We start from the raw sequence: 15,791 nt of genomic DNA, 5'->3' as shown, positions 1-15,791 counted from the left end.
AAAAGTTTCATTTGTGAGTACAACAGGAAGAAACTTGTGATAAAATAAAAAAAAATGCCCTTGCCAGCCACTGTACACTGGTACGGAGAGTACAGATGTGCACGAACGTCCCGTTATCGACGCCGCAACTGAGTTGCGATTTCGCCACACAGTGAAGCAGCCGCGGCTCGTCCGCCTCAGCACGCCCGCTGCCAGCTAACGGCGGCGGCCCAGGCGTGACGTCACACGCGGTTCGCGCGAAGTTTGTGAATGAAGCTCCCGGAATACTCGGTTCGCTCTCACCGTTGGCTGTTGCGCAAGGCGCCCGCCCGAGCTGCAGTAATGCCTTGCCGACCGTGCAGCTGTTTATGGAAACGTTCCTAACTCAGAGGTCGCACGTCGTGCAGAGCAGCGCAATGCAAACGCGAACGCCACTTACCCACAACGATTAGTCGGCGAAATGCCACGATTATTTTGCCACGTTTTCACACTACGATATCTGCAGGTTTGTACGAAGAGCGTACCACGGACTGCGGTTAAGCGACCGCCAAACACTGCCAGTTTGCGAACACGGCGCACGTCCTCAGAGGCGTTGTAGCAGCACCGACTCAGAGGAAGGCCTCGGCGCTTGTTCGTGACGTCACGTCAGCTAGGCACGGCGAACGCCAGGTCTGTTGCAGGCATACTCATAATGGTGGTGTCTCCCTCTCTGACACAGGAAAATGTGAAACTATTGGCGGTAATTGACCAACACACATTATTCTGAGAGATTTGTGCAATCAATTAATTGTGCAATTCATTACACTTCTTAACAAACTGTGTATTCCTGAACTTAAATTTCCACCTGTTTTAAGGATTGACATACAAAAACAACTTCATGGTCCAGCAGCAACAGAATTCGTGCTTCTTTACCTTATTTGTAAATCTGAGGAAGTTACGTTTGTACTGGGTTGCTTTTACAAGAAACTGTGAACATATTGGTGCTCTTCTTTAGGTATCTTGGTTGACTATGGGGTGAGGCGCACTGAATGTTAATGAAATATCTTGCGATTGTACACGTTGGGGGAGGGGGTGGGGGACAGAAGAAGAGGCAAAAGAGAGACACTTGTTCTATCAAATAATTTTTTTTTATCTTATGAAGTTTCTCCTTTCAGTTGCAAGAGGGGAATATTTATCTTTTCTAATGTGCATGTTTAAAAAAGTTTAAGCTCTGCAGTATTTTCGATGTATGAAACTATTTTGTTTCCTGTTTGGAATTCCTTTCGTTGAAAACGACTGTAATCTAATGACTGGCAACAGTTGGACATTTACACATGTAAATTAGTTCACATTTCCAGTGACGATGTCAAACGAAAATAAATAAATAAATAAAAGAAACGAGTTCATTGTAAGGGGATTGGGGTAAGTTTCGATAACAAAATGGAACAAGTAAATATAGTTTCTTGAATGTAAAATTTCCGAAGCTTGCAATGGGGCAAAGCATCTCCTCATATTGATCTACGTTTGTTTCGACAGGATTCATTCATATAGAACTATGATCTTCATTTGCAGCTTTACGATAGTAAGAAAATCTTTCATCTAAATAAAACTGCAGAATCCAAAACAATACCAAACATTTTGTCCAAAAATAAGAGATTTATAGTGATAAGCACGCCCAGGCGTTTCTGCCTGCAACAGAACTGGCGTTCGCCTTGTCTAGCTGACGTGACGTCATCAACAAGCGCCGAGGGCTTCCTTTGAGTCGGTGTTGGTTGTACGAGTAGACAGTCGGTGCACTGCCCGCCGCTCTGTCCTCTGAGCAGATGCGTGTCTTCCCTGCGGCTGCGTTTTCAACTGTTACGCGTTTAACCATCGCCTCTGAGGACTACTCTCAACGACGACACGTTTAACAGAGCAACGGCACAAGTAAATACAGATACCGCAGAAAATGTTCTCGGGTTTCCAACCGCGTCAATTGCTTAAAACTACACTAGCTTTCGGACAAGCACTCCTTGGCCATTGTCAAGTGGTATGACTGCCAGTGGAATGTTGGTGCGCCCTTACATACGCTAGCTGCCGGCTGTGACTTCACTGGTGCCCGTGACATTGTCATATATGGGCATGTTTTGAGTCGGCGTTCGATGTGCCCTCTTCAACCGCGCGATCGCTGGAGCCCACGCAGCGCTGAGCTGCAAGCCATCGTCTCTATTCAGGGTGTTTGCGGTAATTTTTATTTCAGTAGCTTCCTTTATTAACTGTCCCAGAAGCTGTTAGTGCGAGCCACGACAGAGGTATCGTCAAATTTTATGTAGTGACCGTTTTCTAACGCATGCTCAGCTAACGCAGATTTCTCTGGATAGCGTAGGCGATAATACCTCTCATGTTCTTTCCTGCGTTGTTCCACAGTGCGCTCTGTTTGTCCGATGTACTTCTGGCCTCAGTCACAAGGTATTTCATAGACTCCAGGTGTTCTGAGACCTACTGCGTCTTTAACTGGTCTCAGTAATTTTCGTTGGAGGCCTGAAGATTGATTTGATCTTGCGTCTTTTCAACAGGAGGCTTATCTTGCCCGACACAGAGCCACAGAATGGCAGCAAAGCAAGTTTCTTTTCCTGCTCTTCGTCGATGGTCTTATTCTGATATTTCCCAGAAATCACTTCTTTCACTTGATGGGCGCTGTAGTCGTTATTCCTGAAAACCTTGCGTAGGTGTCTCAGTTCATGGGGCAGGTTATCGTCGTCTGATATTACTCTTGCACGATGCACCAATGTTTGTAATACTATTCGCTTCTGTGCTGGATGATGATGGCTGGTGGCGTGCAGGTACAGGTCTGTGTGGGTGGGTTTTCTGTAGACGCTGTGGCCAAGGCACCCATTTCGTTTACGGTGGACAAGGACGTCGAGGAAGTGCAATGGATTATCTTTTTTCACCCCCATGGTGACTGGATGTTACTGTTGATGCTATTGACGTATTCCAAAAACTCGTCTAGTTTCTCGCGTCCGTGTGGCCAGATGACGAACGTATCGTCAACGTATCGAAAGAAACACTTCGGCTTCAATGGCGCAGTATCTATGGCAACATCCTCAAAATTTTCCATGAAGAGGTTTGCAATAGCTGGAGCCAACGGGCTACCCATTGCTATGCCGTCTGTCTGATCGTAATACTGGCCGTTCTACACGAAATAGGATGACGTAAGAGTGTGCCTAAATAGCTCGACCACGTCATTTACAAAGTACTCGGAAATTAGGTCCGAAGCGTCTTTGATAGGCACATTCGTAAACAGCGCCACTACATCAAAACGGACCATAATATCATCATCACTAAGGCGCAGACGGTTGATTCAGCTGATAAATTCTGCAGTTTAATAAAGGAATCTATTGAAATAAGAATTACCGCAAACACCCTGAATAGAGACGGTGTCTTGCAGCTCAGAGCTGTGTGGGATCCAGCGATCGCGCGGTTGAAGAGGGCACATCGAACGCCGAACGCCGATAAGAGCGCACCAACAGTCCACGTGCAGTCAAACCACTTGACAATGGCCAAGGAGTGCTTGGCCGAAAGCTCGTTGAGTTTTAAGCAATTGACGCGGTTGGAAACCCGAGAACATTTTATTCAATGTTATCGTCGCGAGACTCTGCATTCATAAAGATATAGCTATCGTTTGATCATTTTCATTTCACGTTTCAGTCTGATATCTCTGAGGTACCCAGACAACATTACTCTCCTTTTTATTGAAACGCACAGAATGTGCTGTACATTGCTCAACTTTAAACTTGCAAAACCGTGGAGGAGGCATGTACCAAACGTCAAACTGGATACGCAAACGTTGAGCATTTCAGCGCAACCGCTCAAAGTGGATCGAGTAACGCCGCCTACATTCTGCTATAAGGAGAGATTATGCAGTGCGTGTCTCGTTCAGAAATCGCATTTGAATGCTCGTCAGTGAGAAGATCATATAATGACTCGTGTAAGAAGAAGGGAAGAAAAGAAAACCGAGCAACTGTTAGACGACGATCTGTTTGGCTTTAGGAAAGGGGGAGGCGCTAGAAAGGCAGTCCTGATGTTGTGTTTGATAATGGAGGCAAGACTGAAGAAAAATCGAGAGACGTTCACAGGATTTGTCGACCTGGAAAAGCGTTCGACACTGTCAATGGTACAAGATGTTCGAAATTCTGAGAAAAACAGGGGTAAGCTATAGGGAGAGACGGGTAATATACAAGAACCAAGAGGGAACAATAAGCCTGCAAGACTAAGAACGAAGTGCTCGGATTAAAAAGCGTTTAAGACAAGGATGCAGCCTTTCGCCCCAACTGTCCACACTATACATAGAAGAAGCAATGACGGAAATAAAAGAAAAGTTCAAGAGTGGGATCAGAATCCACGGTGAAAGGGTATCAATGTAAAGATTCGCTGATGACACTGCTATCCATAGTGGGGTGAAATAAAAATTACAAAATCTATTCAATGGACTGATCAGTCTAATAGGTACAGAATACGGACTAAGATTAAACAGATGAAAGAGGATACTAATGATAAGTAATAAAAATCAGAATTGGTGATCACGAAGTAGAGGAAGTTAAGAAATTCTGCTACTTTGGAAACACAATAATTCAAGACGTGAAAAGCAGACTATCACGGACAAAGAGGACATTCCTGGCCCAAAGAAGTCTACTGGTATCAAACATAGGCCTTAGGCTTCAATTTGAGGAAGAAATTTCTGAGAGTGTACGTTTGAAGCACAGATTCGTATAGTAGTCAATCGTGGAGTGTGGGAAAACCGGAACAGTAGACAATCGAACCGTTTGTGACGTGGTGCTGTAGATGAATGTTGAAAATTAGGTGTACTGATAAGGTAAGAAATGAGTAATGTCTCCACAGAGTCGGTGTATAAAGAAACATACGTATGGCATTGGCAAGAAGTAGGGAAAGGATAGCAGGACATGTGTTAAAACATCAGGGAATAACCTACGCGGTACTAGAAGGAGCTTCAGAGAGTAAAAACTGCAGACGAAGACAGAGATTGGAGAACAACCAACAACTGATTGAGGACATAGGGTGCAAGTGCTACTAGCAGATGAGCGGGCTGCGTCAAACCGGTCAGAAGACTGATGAGTCCAAAAAAAGTTATAAAAGTAAGAATGTGTGCTCTTATTGCTTACCTTGCCAGGTTTCCTTAGCATCCAACAGTAATTCGGTTTCTCGCATCAAACCATGGAAGATCTACAAAGTGTCTCCAAGATCTGTTGTTCCTCTTCGTCTGCTAAAGGTAAACCTAACAGGTGGACTGTGGTGGAGACGGAGTGCTGACTTTAGATGTTTTAAAGGTCCATTCTCCTCAGTCAGTCTATAAAACAAAAGAATTTTAATATTTTTTTTTGGAAAAAAATAAATGAATCAGTCGACGTAACTCTTTTTGCGCATTGTTTAGTAATTCAGTCCGCAGCTCCCGAGCACGGGACCTCGGGTTCGATTCCCGGCGGGGTCAGGGCTTTTCACCTGCCTCGAGATGACTGAGTCTTGTTGTATCGTCTTTACCATCACCATTTATCCCCCTTAGGTCGGAGGAAGGCAATGGCAAACCACCTCCGCTAGCATCTTACCTAGTACGGCGGTGCGGGTCTCCCGCATCGTCCCCTACGCTCTGTCGTGGCATATGGGACCTCATCATCATCATCATCATTACTGATTCTCGGACAAAATTTTCTTGTTTTTTACAGAAATTCAATCGCCATTAAGCCCTCTCCCCATCCGAGGAATTAAAGTTGCTCTGTCCAAAATGAAGTGTGTGACCATGACGGAAATACTCCACTCTGCGAATCTTGTCTGAAATCAAAATTTGTCGGCGTGCGAGTAGCATTCGCCCACTGCGGGTTCAGTGCAAACTTAATCACATATATATATATATGTATGTAGTTCACCCATCCTGGGAAACGAAAATCTCAAAGATTTTTGCCTGTTTTCGATATTGAGACTGGTAAGGTTCTTGTCCCGGGAATTCCAAGGTCGTATCAGAATCCCTACAGTAGTTCCTCAGAGTAGCCCGGACATGCAAAAAGAAGCGAGCAGTGGACTTCAGTTTGTTTATATATGTATATACAGGAGATTTAATACGATGTCCTTTTATTTAGTTACTGAAACATGACTACAACTTAAATTTTATGTTTGTACTCAGTAATGTTCGCCTATTATGCTTCTGACGGATGATGAATACAGTGGCAAAAAGATATTTTTATGTGATATAATTACAAATTAACGATTTTCAGATTTTTTTGCTCTACTTATACTGTGAAACCTTGCCTCTTGCCAAATTTCATGATTCTAGGTCAACGGGAAGTACCCTATACGTTTTGATGAATGAGCTTTCGAGTATCGAAATATGTGACATAAAAGGCCGTATCTTTTGATTGTATTGACTTAGAAGCTTACAATTTTTACGTTTCGATGAATGAGCTTTCGAGTATCGAAATATGTGACATAAAAGGCCGTATCTTCTGATTGTATTGACTTAGAAACTTACAATTTTTACGCCACTAAGGGACCATCGACCTTAGTATGTGACATAAATTTCAACTTCATACGTCTACCGGTTCCTGAGTTTTTAACAGTCAGTCATACAGACCCACAAAAAAGCGATCCTGTAAGGCTTCCGTTTTTACAGCCTGGGGCACGAACCATAAGAAACAGACAACTCTCTTAATCTATACGACATTGCGCACGGTGAAATAGCACAGTTTTTGAAATCTGACAAAATAATAAAATGTCGGACGTTTGGAATAAAGACGTAGTTTTGTCGTGTGTTTTGGGTCACGTTTTTTGCAATAACTAATGAATAAATTAAAATAAGAGAATTATCCTATTACTCCTTGCGGACACGCCGGAGGAATAATTTGGCTACATTTCAGAAAGATATCTTTGTAAGTGTGCCCGCAATCCATTCCGTCAGGTTGAAATACACTGTGGTGAATAGTGCACCTGTATCCATCTTGCAGGCCTGGTTGAGCTCGGTGTCAACTGGAAACGAAAATGTCTTGCCGTGCACATCCTCAAGCCATCTGAAAATTTAACCACATGTACTGTAGGCTTGCTGTACCGTAGACGCACAGTATGTAAAATTTCGTTGCTTGTCGTCCTTCCTTGTGTTGCAGATTTAAACGCCAGCAGTGCAGGTTTTTGCTTTTTGTCAAGTGCACCATGTTACATTTCTGTACATTTCAGGCAATGTGCCAGTCTTTGCTCCAATTTGAAATCCTATCAAGATCTGACTGGATATTTGCGCAGTTTCCTTCGGAAAGCGTTACAATACAGACAACGACATCATCCACAAAATTTCGGAGGCTCCTGTTAATACGGTCCCAGGTCATTAATATAAAAGATGAACAACAAGAGGCCCAATTCATTTCCCGCCGACACGCCTGGAGTCATTTCTACATCAGTCGATGACTCTCTATCCAAGATAATATGTTGCGTTCTTCCTATTAACAAATCCTCAGTCCAGTCCCAAATTTTGTTTGATATCCTTATGACTGGGCTTCTGTTAATAAACGTGGTATGGTATCGAGTCAAATACTTTTCAAACTCTATAAATGCTGCATTCGCCTGATTGCCTTGACCCACGGCTTTCAGGATGTCAGGTGACGGAAGTGAAGAGCGTGGTGGGTTCACATCATCTACATTTCCGGAATCTGCATCTACATCTACATGGATACTCTGCAAATAACATTTACCTGCTTGGCACCACCTTCACAATTCTCTATTATTCCAATCTCGTATAGCGCTCGGAAAGAACGAACATCTACATCTTTCCGTACAAGCTCTGATTTCCCTTATTTTATAGTGGTGATCGTTTCTCCCTATTTAGTTCGGTGTCAAAATGAATACTTTCGCATTCGAAGAAGAAAGTTGGTGACTGGAATTTCGTGAGAAGATTCCGTCGCAAGGAAAAACGCCTTTCGTTTAATGATGTCCAGCCCAGATCCTGTATCATTTCTGTGACCCTCTCCCCATATTTCGCGATAGTACAAAACTTGCCCCTTCTTTGACCTTTTTCGATGTCCTCCTTCAATCCTATCTGGTAAGGATCCCATACCGCGCAGCAATATTCTAAAATGAGGACGGACAAGCGTAGTGTAAGCAGTCTCCTTTGTAGATCTGTTACATTTTCTAAGTGTCCTGCCAACAAAAAGCAGTCTTTGGTTAGCCTTCCCTACAACATATTATATGTGTTCCTTACAATTTAAGTTGTTGTTATTGTAATTCCTAGGTATTTAATTGAATTTACGGCCGTTAGAGTTGACTGATTTATCATGTAACCGAAGTTTAACGGATTCCTTTTAGCACTGATGTGGATGACCTCATATTTTTCGTTATTTGGGGTCAACTGCCAATTTTCGCAGCATCCAGATATCTTTTCTAAATCGTTTTGCAATTTGTTTTGATCTTCTGATGACTTTATTAGTCAATAAACGACAGCGTCATTTTCACGCAACCTAAGACGGCTGCTCAAATAGTCTCCCAAATCGTTTGTATAGATAAGGAACAGCAAAGGGCCTATAACACTATCTTGGGGAACGCCCGAAATCACTTCTGTTGTACTCGATGACTTTCCGTCAATTACTACGAACCATGACCTCTCAGACAGGAAATCACAAATTCAGTCACATAACTAAGGCGATAGTCCATAGGCACACAATTTCAGTACAAGCCGCTTGTGTGGTACAGTGTCAAAAGCTCCCAGGAAATCCAGAAGTCCAGAAATACGGAATCAATCTGAAATCCCTTATCAATAGCACTCAGCACTTCATACGAATAAAGAGTTAGTTGTGTTTCGCAAGAACGATGTTTTCTACATCCATATTGACTGCATGTCAATAGACCGTTTTCTTCGGGTTAATTCAAAATGTTAGAACACAATATATATTCCAAAATCCTGCTACATAACGATGTTAATGATATCGGCCTGTAATTTAGTGGGTTGCTCCTTCTACCTTTCTTGAAAATTGGTGCGACCTGTGCAACTACCCAGTCTTTGGGTACCGATCTTTCGTCGAGCGAACGGTTGTATATGATTGTCAAGTATGGAACAAATGCATCTGCACACTGTGAAAGGAATCTAATTGGTATACGGTCTGGACCAGAAGACTTGCTTTTATTAAGTAATTTAAGTTGCTTCACTACTCCGAGGATATTTACTTCTACGTTACTCATGATGGCAGCTGTTCTTGACTCGAATTCTGGATGTTTGCTTCGTCTTCTTTTGTGAAGGCATTTCTGAAGGCTGTGTTTAGTAACTCTGCTTTGGCAGCTCTGTCTTAGATAGTATCTCCATTGCTATCGCGCAAAGAAGACATTGATTGTTTCTTGCCGCTAAGATACTTCACACACGACCATAATCTCTTTGGGTTTTCTGCCAGGTTTCGAGACAAAGTTTTGTTATGGAAAGTATCATAAGCATCTCGCATTGAAGTCCGCGCTAAATTTCGAGCTTCTGTAAAAGATCGCCACTCTTGAGGGTTTCTCGTCTGTTTAAAGTTGACATTTTTGATTCGTTGTTTCTGCAACAGTGTTCTAACCCGTTTTGTGTACCAAGGAGGATCAGCTCCGTTGTTTGTTAATTTATTTGGTATAAATCTCTCAATTGCTGCCGATACTATTTCTTTGAATTCAAGCCATTTCTGGTCTACACTTTGGAAGAAGTGCAGATAGTCTCTCAGGAAGGCGTCAAGTGAATTTTTATCTGATTTTTGAATAGGTATATTTTTCGTTTATTTTTGGAGGATTTGGGGGTTACAATATTCAGTCTCGCTACGACAATCCTGTGTTCACTAATCCCTGTATCCGTTTTGATGCTTGTTATTAACTCAGGATTGTTTGTTGTTAAGAGGCCAAGTGTGTTTCCACAACTGCTTACTATTCGCTTGGGCTCATGAACTAGCTGCTCGAAATAATTTTCAGAGAACGCGTTTAGCACAATTTCGGATGATTTTTTATGCGTGCTTCCGGAATTAATCACCTATTTTCGCCAACATATCGAGTGTAAATTAGTCACTAACAACTATAATCGTACGAGTCAGGTACGTGTTTGAAATCAAACTCAAGTTTTCTTTGAACCTTTCAGCAACAGTCGGTAAAAGGATCCAATTATTGTTTTATTTTGATTGCCAACAATGACCTCTTCCCATACTAGCTCACAGGAACTTCTTTTTCAACTTCTTCTAACAGCAACAATCACGCCACCGCCAACCGTGTTTAGCCTATCCTTTCGGAACACCGTTAGGTTCTTCGCAAAAATTTTGGCTGAGCTTATCTCCGGCTTTAGCCAGCTTTCAGTGCCTATAACGATTTGAGCATCAGTGCTTTCTATTAGCGCTTGGAGCCCTGATACTTTACCAACACAGCTACGACAATTTACAACTGTTTACCGATGGTTCCTGTATCTACTTTCTTACTGTGTTCGGCCTACACCCTTTGTGACAAGCCCTTCTTGTGTTTTCCCGAGACCCTATTACCTAAAAAAAACCTCCCAGTCCACGCCACACAGCCCCTGCTACCCGTGTAGCCGCCTCCTGCGTATAGTGGACAACTGACCTATTCAGCGGTACCCGAAACCCAACCACCCTTTGGCGCAAGTCGAGGAATCTGCAGCCTACCCGGTCACAGAACCGTCTGAGCCTCTGATTCAGACCCTCCACTCGGCTCTGTACCAGAGGTCCGCAATCAGTCCTGTCGACTATGCTGAAAATGGCCAGATCTGATTTCATCTTGCAAGCAAGACTGGTAGGCTTTACCACTTCTGTTAGCCGCTCGAATCCAGAGAGAATCTCTTCTGATCCAAAGTGTCACACATATTTGGTACCGACGTGAACCACCAGCTGCAGTTGGCTGCACCTTGTGCTCTTCATGGCATCCGGGAGGACCTGTTTCACGTCTGGTGTGCACATGGAGTGCACATTGGTTTTCTTACCCTTCTTGGCAGCCATGTCCCTAAGGGGCCCCATAACGCACCTGACGTTGGAGCTCTCAACTACCAATAATCCCAGTCTGTGATTGTCCAGATCTTGCAGGCTGAGAGGATTCCTCTGAAACAGGACAGGCGATAGCATCTGGCTCAGCGACAATGTATGCCACAGACAGCACCTGGAACCTGTTTGTCAGACAACCCGAGGAGGCCTTACCTGTGGCCGTCTGGGAAGTCTTTCGACTCCTACTACGCCCCGCAGCGACCTCCCACTCGACCACAGGTGAGGGGTCAACCTGACTGCGAGCAGTAACTGGGCTGTCCACTGGTGAGGACCGATCGGAGGACTCGGACGTGCTGGACGTCCGTTGGAACCCTACGGCCGGCCAACTACAGTGGTGTCCATCCACTGCAGCCTCAGGCTGTGTAACCGTGGTCATAACAGCCTGGAGCAGAGGGCGAAGTGTCATCAACTCGGGTCCCATACAAACACAACAGTCACAGTCCCTATCCATACTAAAGACCGTTGAAAACTAAATATTCAGATAAATGGACTATCGGCACATGCTGTGCAACTCTACTGTAGACACTGACGAAAACGCAGGAACTGTATCTAATACATTAGATTAATACACAGAGATTCAAAAACTTAACTACCGAAGCACTACAGTGAAACCAAATAATACCCCCCTTATTAGGAACTTGTAATATGTCAAAATCGGTTTACTTTCCGACGCAAACAAAAAGGCGAGACGAGAACTGTAGCTATTAATATTGAATTAACACGCAGAAACTCAAGAAACTAAACTATTAAAGCACACAGATGATATAATAATCCGTGCCAACTACTATGGAGGGGGTATTTTTCGAGATATTTCATTGCGCTTGGGCAAATAATATGCTCTAAGAACCTTCAGCAGAGGGGAGTCGAAGATATTGGACGGTAATTATCTAGATACTTTCTGCTGCACTTCTCGTGGACGGGTGAGACATGTGCTTTCTTCCAACCAATGGGCAGAGTTTTTTGTTCGACGGATTTACGCAGATTATGGTTGAAATATACCTGAAATCAGGTAGAGCGATTACCTGCCACGTTCTCGAGCTTCCTAAACTGTGGAGCTCGTGGCCGGCCAGAACTAACTCTACTTACTTTATGTGCGCTTATTACGAGAAAACAGCTACTTTGAAAGTAGCTAGTGCTCCTCGTCTTACATTACTCGACAGTTACTTTTATTTAATATTTCATTTATGTAACAAGCAGTTCACTTACGTAACATTCACAAGCCGCTCTCCGCTATTTGAATACTGGCAAGATAGCACGTTTAACGTTAAAGTGGAATTCACATCCCGGAGTCCAAATATTGTGACAAATCGTACAAGAATCCTTTCATTTTGTTTGTAAACATGCGATGATTCTCTGTCTGCCAGCTGATGCCAAGCGACAGCCCGTTACTCGCAGAGGTCACACGCTGCAGGCTTCCACGCCCGATTTTTATAACCAGGGCGAAATTGTCTTTATGGGCCTTAGGCCGCGGTTTGAGGCAGGTTCCTGTGCCTCAAGTTTCGTCCCTTGTTGCAGGGGACATTCTAAAGGGCTATAAAAACGTAGTTGGTTAATTTTCAAAGGCAAACTTGTTAAACTAGCTGCAACTGCCAAACAGTTTATTGATAGCACACACTGTCAAGCGTACTTTCACTACCACTAGGTAGCAAAAATAGCATCAACACCCTGCTTAAAGAACACAGGAACAATTGTTGTCTGGGGAACACGAATGACGCGGCAGTAGCAGATCACGCACTGAAGCCAAGAAACAATCAAATTCGGTTCTCTCATTTCTCTCTCTCTCTCTCTCTCTCTCTCTCTCTCTTGTCATCAGTCTTCTGACTGGTTCGATGCGGCCCGCCACGAATTCCTCTCCTGTGCCAACCTCTTCATCTCAGAGCAGCACTTGCAACCTACATCCTCCATTATTTTCCGGATGTATTCCAACCTCTGTCTTCCTCTACCGTCTTTGCCCTCTACAGCTCCCTCTAGTACCATGGAAGCCATTCCCTCATGTCTTAACAGATGTCCTATCATCCTGTCCCTTCTCCTTATCAATGTTTTCCACGTATTTCTTTCCTCTCCAATTCTGCGTAGAACCTTCTCTATCCGTCATTGGTTTTTTACTGCAGAATTCCTTAACTTCGTCGACTTCGTGACCATCAGTCCTGATGTTAAGTGTCTCGCTGTTCTCATTTCTACTACTTCTCATTACCTTCGTCTTTCTTCGATTTACTCTCAATCCATACTGTGTACTCATTATACTGTCCATTCCGTTCAGCAGATCATGCGTTTCTTCTTCACTTTCATTCAGGATAGCAATGTCATCAGCGAATCGTATCACTGATATCCTTTCACCTTGAATTTTTATTCCACTCCTGATCCTTTCTTTTATTTCCATCATTGCTTCCTCTATGTACAGACTGAACAGTAGGGGCGAAAGGCTACATCCTTGTCTTACACCTTTTTTAATACGAGTAATTCGTTCTTGATCGTCCACTCTTATTATTCTGTCTTGGTTGTTGTACATAATGTATATGATCCGACTCTCCCTATAGCTTACCCCTACTTTTTTCAGAATTTCGAACATCTTGCACCATTTTGTATTGTCGAACGCTTTTTCCAGGTCGACTAATCTTATGAACGTGTCTTGATTTTTCTTTAGTCTTGCTCTCATTATTAACCGCAACGTCAGAATTACCTCTCTCGTGTCTTTACTTTTCCTAAAGCCACACTGATCGCCGTCTAGCGCATCCTCAATTTTCTTTTCCATTATTCTGTATATTATTCTTGTAAGCAACTTAGATGCATGAGCTGTTAAGCTGATTGTGCGATAATTCTCGCACTTGTCAGCTCTTGCCGTCTTCGGAATTGTGTGGATGATGCTTTTCCGAAAGTCAGATGGTATGTCACCAGCCTCAGATATTCTACACACCAACGTGAATAGTCGTTTTGTTGCCACTTCCTCCCATGATTTTAGAAATTCTGATAGAATATTATGTATCCCTTCTGCCTTATTTGACCTTAGGTCCTCCATAGCTCTTTTGAATTCTGATTCAAATACTGCATCCCCTATCTCTTCTAAATCGACTCCTGTTTCTTCTTCTATCACATCAGACAAATCTTACCCCTCATAGAGGCTTTCAATGTATTCTTTCCACCCACCTGCTCTCTCCTCTGCATTTAACAATGGAATTCCCTTTGCACACTTAATGTTACCACCCTTCCTTTTAATGTCACCGAAGGTTGTTTCAACTTTCCTGTATGCTGAGTCTGTCCTTCCGACAATCATTTCTTTTTCGATGTCTTCACATTTTTCCTGCAGCCATTTCGTCTTAGCTTCCCTGCACATCCTGTTTGTTTAATTCCTCAGCGGCTTGTATTTCTGTATTCCTGAGTTTCCAGGAACATTTTTGAACTTCCTCCTTTCACCGATCAATTGAAGTATTTCTTCTGTTACCCATGGTTTCTTCGCCATTACCTTCTTTGTACCTATGTTTCCTTCCCAACTTCTGTGATGGCCCTTTTTGGAGAAGTCCTTTCCTCTTAAACTGTACTGCTTACTGAGCTCTTTCTTATTGCTGTATCTACAACCTTAGACAACTTCAAGCGTATCTCGTCATTCCTTAGTACTTCCGTATCCCAGTTCTTTGTGTATTAATTCTTCCTGACTAATGTCTTAAATTTCAACCTGCTCTTCATCACTGCTATTTTGCGATCTGAGGCTATATCTGCTCCTGGGTACGCCTTACAATCCAGCATATGATTTCGGAATCTCTGTCTGACCATGATGTAATCTAACTGAAATCTTCCCGTACCTCCCGGTCATTTCCTAGTATACCTCCTCCTCTTGTGATTCTTGAACAGGGTATTCGCTATTATTAGCTGAAACTTGTTACAGAACTCAGTTAGTCTTTCTTCTCTCTCATTCCTTGTCCCAAGCCCACATTCTCCTGTCACCATTTCCTCTGCTCTTCTCCCTACAACGGCATTCCAGTCCCCCATGACTATTAGATTTTCATCTCCACCTCATTACCCATTCAATATCTTCATACACTTTCTCTAACTCTTCATCTTGAGTTGTGATGTCGGCACGTACACCTGAACTATCGTTGTCAGTGTTGGTTTGCTGTCTATTCTGATAAGAACAGCCCTGTCACTGAACTGTGTAAGTAGGCTGTAGGCTGTTTAGGTTTTTATATTGGTAACGACACGTAGCGCTCTGTATGAAAATCACTGGCTGTGCTGTGTGCAGTCTGTGCCTGGTTGGCATTGTTGTAATATTCGCTATTGTAGTGTTGGGCAGTTGGATGTGAACAGCGTGTAGCATTGCGCAGTTGGAGGTGAGCCGCCAGAAGTGGTGGATGTGGGGAGAGAGATGGCGGAGTTTTGAGAACGGATGATCTGGACCTGTGTCCATAAGATACGGTAAGTTTGTAAGACTGGATGTCATGAACTGATATAGGCCTATATATTATGACTTTTGAACACTATTAAGTTAAATACATTGTTCTATGTAAGTAGGCTGTTTAGGTTAATATATTGGCAACGCCACGTAGCTCTCTGTATGAAAATCACTGGCTGTGCTGTGTACAGTCTGTGGCTGGTTGGCGCACATCTACACTTTCTCCAACGATTGCACCTTGTAATTTAATCTTACGTAACGGAAGTGTGGGGCAATCGTTCGATTTGATGCATTTGCTAAAGGCTGTTTCACTAATTACTGAAATGGGACTGCCAGAGTCAAGTACTGCCGTAAAATTTACGTCATTTACTGTAATGTGAATTACAGGATATGCAATATTGTTATGTTTTACGTCGTGTTCCTGGAGTAAG

This window comes from Schistocerca piceifrons, chromosome 6, assembly GCF_021461385.2.
Source record: "Schistocerca piceifrons isolate TAMUIC-IGC-003096 chromosome 6, iqSchPice1.1, whole genome shotgun sequence".
NCBI classification, from domain to species: Eukaryota; Metazoa; Arthropoda; class Insecta; order Orthoptera; family Acrididae; genus Schistocerca; species Schistocerca piceifrons.
The sequence above is the reverse complement of the archived record's forward strand: the minus strand, read 5'-3'. Positions refer to the sequence as shown.